Source organism: Macrobrachium rosenbergii, chromosome 55, assembly GCF_040412425.1.
Source record: "Macrobrachium rosenbergii isolate ZJJX-2024 chromosome 55, ASM4041242v1, whole genome shotgun sequence".
In the NCBI taxonomy this organism is placed as follows: Eukaryota; Metazoa; Arthropoda; class Malacostraca; order Decapoda; family Palaemonidae; genus Macrobrachium; species Macrobrachium rosenbergii.
This window is the reverse complement of record NC_089795.1, coordinates 51,856,025-51,861,278: the sequence shown is the minus strand read 5'-3', so window position 1 is coordinate 51,861,278 and position 5,254 is coordinate 51,856,025.

The following is a 5,254-nucleotide window of genomic DNA, read 5'->3' as shown; positions in this document are numbered from 1 at the left end:
CGCCTAGCACGATGTTAGTCCATATATATATATATATATATATATATATATATATATATATATATATATATATATATATATATATATATATATATATATATATATATATATATATATATATATATATGTGTGTGTGTGTGTGTGTGTGTGTGTGTGCGTGTGTGTGTATGTGTATGTGTGTACATAATAATGTATGTATGTATATGTATATATATATATATATATATATATATATATATATATATATATATATATATATATATATATAAATGACATATATATATGTGTGTGTTTGTGTGTGCGCGTGAGTGAGCCAGTGCATGTGTATATGTTTGTGTGAAACAATGCTCACCTATGTGCAACCTTAAGCTTTTATTCCAATTTATCAGAATCATTTATTGATTAAAACTGCCCTGCAACAATCTGTTTAAATCTTAGTGGATTGACCATTCTTCCCCAAGAACTAATAATCTGAAAAAAAGAAACTCTCTCTCTCTCTCTCTCTCTCTCTCTCTCTCTCTCTCTCTCTCTCTCTCTCTCTCTCTCTCTGCCCTGAATTATTTGCAACAGCGCTGGCCTTTCTTAATCAAAGGACAAGTTCAACCAATTATCAAAGAGAAAAAAAAAGTCGTGCCACTGGACTGAGCGAAGACTGAGAAAAACAGATATCTTTTAAAATATTACAAATCCACGACGCTCTGAGCTTCATTCTGAGAGATAAATCTCCTCAGGAGCGTTCTGAGTTTCTAAGATATTGATAAATTATAAATTCGTCTTCAGTGAGCCGAATGCCGTATGATTTCCAGTCGAACTTTATAATCTGATCAAGGGGAAATGGGAGGAAGGCTGGACAAGGAATGGGCGGGGAAGGATTTCAGCCAGTGACCCCTTACTCACTGGCAGTGTTGCCATAATTCGTTGTACCTCCCCCTCCCCCCCTTCCGTCAAGCAGTGTTGCCAAGTGTCGATTCCAAAATGTATGAATGGTATTATTATTATTATTATTATTATTATTATTATTATTATTATTATTATTATTATTATTATAAAGGATAAAATCAGCGAACGGGCAAATAAGCAGCAATATAAAGCAGAACATGGAGACAGATAGTGCCTTTTCTACAGTCTCTTGTTTAATGCCAGTGTGATGTAAACCAATCAATACTGCTGTAGATTTTTTTTTATTATATCGCCTTTACATCTATACGGTCTAACTTTTGATCTGAGGAAGCTCTTTATATAAAGCCATAGATATCGTTTATTATTCAGTTAATTATATCTCGGGAACTCCCGAGGTACAATGAATTGGATATTAAACGATACTTGTGTCTTAATATCTGTGAATATAAAAAGGCACGCTTGTATAAGGGACAAAAGTGTGTATGTTTATATACATACATATATATATATGTGTGTGTGTGTGTGTATGTGTATATATTGTGTGTGTAAAACTAATTCACAAAGATATGGAATGTGATGAATGTATAAATAAAGGCAAATGCCACGAAGGAAAAGTGAAAGAACAGAGTGGTTGCAAGTAAAGGACCGTGTGTCGAAAGGCCTAGCAAACATCCGTTGTTTCACTTTTCCTTCATTGCATTTTTGTTTTATATATATATATATATATATATATATATATATATATATATATATATATATATATATATATATGTGTGTGTGTGTGTGTGTGTGTGAGTGTGTATGTGTCAGATGATGGCAGGATGAGTCACAGATTAGAAGCAAGAAAGGTGTCAAATGTGCAAGTAAATTATGCTGTAACTTGGCATGTCCATGGATTCAAAGGAAGGTAGGTAGGTAGGTAGGTATGAAGGGTTTGTTGAGCCACCTCTCCATTACAGAATGAAGTGTTGAAGTCTAATAAGAGAAAAAAGTTGACTCTGTGGCAATAAATTTCTAGTGTAGCATATGTCACGTAAGAAGAAATGAAAGGACAAGATATGTTGAGATACACAGACGTGATAAAAGAGTTAGCTTAAGTGAAACAGTGGATCAAAGCATTTTGCGATGGTTTGGTCATGTGGAGAAAATGGAGGATGAAATCAGAAGTGCTAAGAGCCAGAGGAAAGGCAGGTCTAGGAAGTACTGAATAAAAAAACCGAAAGAGGCAATGGAAAGGAAGGGCCTACACTGTCAGGAAGCGAAAGAGTGAGTGCAATATAGAGGATTAAGCAAAGTTTTTATGGGGGGTTCAGCGTGCTACTAATGAACCTTCTGTGTGAGCATATGAATAATTTAAAGTTGCTTAAGTTTTCTACGCAAGAATTTGCATTCATCGTTGTCTTTTCTCAGGAACTAAACTTTTTCTATTCCTGGGTGTATTCCTGATGGGTTAACTCTTAATCTTCTAGTTCTCTCTCTCTCTCTCTCTCTCTCTCTCTCTCTCTCTCTCTCTCTCTCTCTCTCTCTCTCTCTCTCATAAACACACACACGTACACACATACATAACTCACACACAAATATATATATATATATATATATATATATATATATATATATATATATATATATATATATATATGTGTGTGTGTGTGTGTGTAATGTGTGTGTGTGTGTGTGTGTGTATAATGTGTGTGTGGGAGGTTTGGAGAGAGTGAAAGAGAGAAAACATATTCTTAATGTTACCCTTTAATCTCGTTTTCTTTTAAAGTATACTACGCTTTAAAGAAAATGGTAGTTTGTAGAATATGGGTGACTTTACCAATTGAAATTGAATCATTCATGAATCTCGTAGGCAATGTGTTTTCAGCTTTCTTCGGCGAAACATATCGGGAGGGGCCTCGGTAGCGTGAGGATCATGGAAATAGAATAAATTTATGTAAAACTGAAGACCACTACCACTTCCCCGCTCGGGTTCTGTAAATACTAGTTTACGTGCAAAATTGGCGCCGTCTTTAATGCCAGCCCCTTGGCGATGAATGTAAAAACAAACAAAAGGTTGTAAATATCAATAGCACAAACAAAACGCATAAACATAAACAAAAGCATAAGCAAAGGCGGAAAATATTAATGTCGCTGACTGGCGGGAACCAAGCCTCGGTAGTACTTCGTCTCCAGAGTGACAGTTGACTGGTGAAAATATTCACATAGGCCTACTGCATTAAACCCCAAATCAAATAACCTCCCCGCAAATCCGAACTCTAACTGAAAACATAAAGCATGGAAATTATCAAGGAATGTCAATTTTCGAGAAAAACTAGGATAATTCGTGATATAATATGACAGTGTAGATTCCTGAAGGTTCATATGTTGTGCACAACCCAGCCACAACACGTGTGGTTACAAATAGAGGCCATGATCCTAAGAGGATTTTGCAACCAGCAAAGCAACATTCATTCACCACAATTACCAGTATATATATATATATATATATATATATATATATATATATATATATATATATGTATATGTATGTATATATATATATTTGATTATTATCACTTTGTACATGATTCACTCATCACACGTTACCACAGGTGAATGTGGTAATGTGATATATATATATATATATATATATATATATATATATATATATATATATATATATATATATATATATATATATATATATATATATATATATATATATATATATATATATATATATATATAATTGTCGAATATACATTTTTTTTTCATTTTTTTAGTTATCTGCATTGATGGTGATTTTGTCATTGACCTGTTTCAGCTAAGTATCCTTGAAGGTGAGAGAGACAGACATGATATTTTGCTAAAACAAGAAGTCAATGGTAAAATCCTTTCACTCTGATAACTAAAAAAATAAAATTGAACAAAATGCATATTCGACATGTTACTTAGAAAAAGGACTATATATATATATATATATATATATATATATATATATATATATATATATATATATATATATATATATATATATATGTGTGTGTGTGTGTGTGTGTGTGTGTGTTGTTTGTGTATTTGTGTATACATTTTGATACAGAACAGGTAGACATTAATAAACAAACTTAAGTTTTTTATGAATGACACTGTAAAAATTCGAAAAATCATCTTCTCATCTGATGAGCACGGGTCTCTAGTAACCTCAAACACTTACAGATATCCATAATTCCCAAGGTATATCTTATCATTACGTAATACAGAGTGGTTGGTGGGACCATAGATTGCTGCATGGGAATTCGTCAAGTGGTTTTCGCTCGATAATTCCAAGGTCGAGTGTATTCTCTAGGCCTTGGATGTTCCTAGATCCCATGCACTGAAGTGTTTGTTAAGGACAACTCAAGAATGTGTTTTCCTTGGTTTTGTCATGTATCAAAATCACCAATGCTGGTGGAATAAATAGTTCGTTGGTATCGTTAAAGAAAAAACAATGAATAAAGCAGATTGCAGACTTAATAGAGCCACGTTTCGTATGAAGCATATCATATCATGCACTAAATCAAGAGGCTGGGATGTGGTATTATGGGCCAAACTGCAACATATTGAATATTCCCAGGCATGAAATATTCTGTGCAGCGACACATTTCGTATAGAGTGGGTACTAATTTATTCTGTATATTCAGGTAAATGATCTGAGTTTATAAAACCTCAAGATTTTATAAAGTGGCAAAACATAGCCTACTGGCTATTTCCTTTAGCCAAGCAGATATCCATTTGCATAGTCAGCACGAGACTATGAACACCAGTACCTATACATTCTTTTTGTATATCTGTAACATACGTAACAGTGTTAATGAGAAAGTTGGAAGATTGTGACACCGCCTAATTTAATCACATTGCGAAACTATTAAAACTTTACGTAAGGGGGAGCTCTGAAACCTTTTACATAGAATCGTGTTTATTTTTAACATGGGAATTTGAAAGAAAAGGAACAGGCAGATAGAAATATTTCATTAAATAGCTTCTGCATAACTATAAAGCCACCGTAAGACGATTTTGTAATCCAGAGAGTATAAAACGTGCTACTAACCGATTGCTCTCAATATAGGTTTTCAAGGGCAAGAAGGTCAAAGGAAACATTGCTAGATATTTCTTGTACCGCAAATAAATGTCATTTATCCAAGTTCACGGTAGCGCGTCAACTAATGTCATTGACTCTGGGCATACTTTAAATACTCCCAAAGTAGACAGGCCGGCTACAACGAAATTATGATAATTCTTCGGTGTAAATGAGATAATGGAAAAGTTTCAGGCCACTGACGCGGAGTGACAAAAAGCAGACGACACCACGACCTTGTCAGCTGATTGTGTTTTG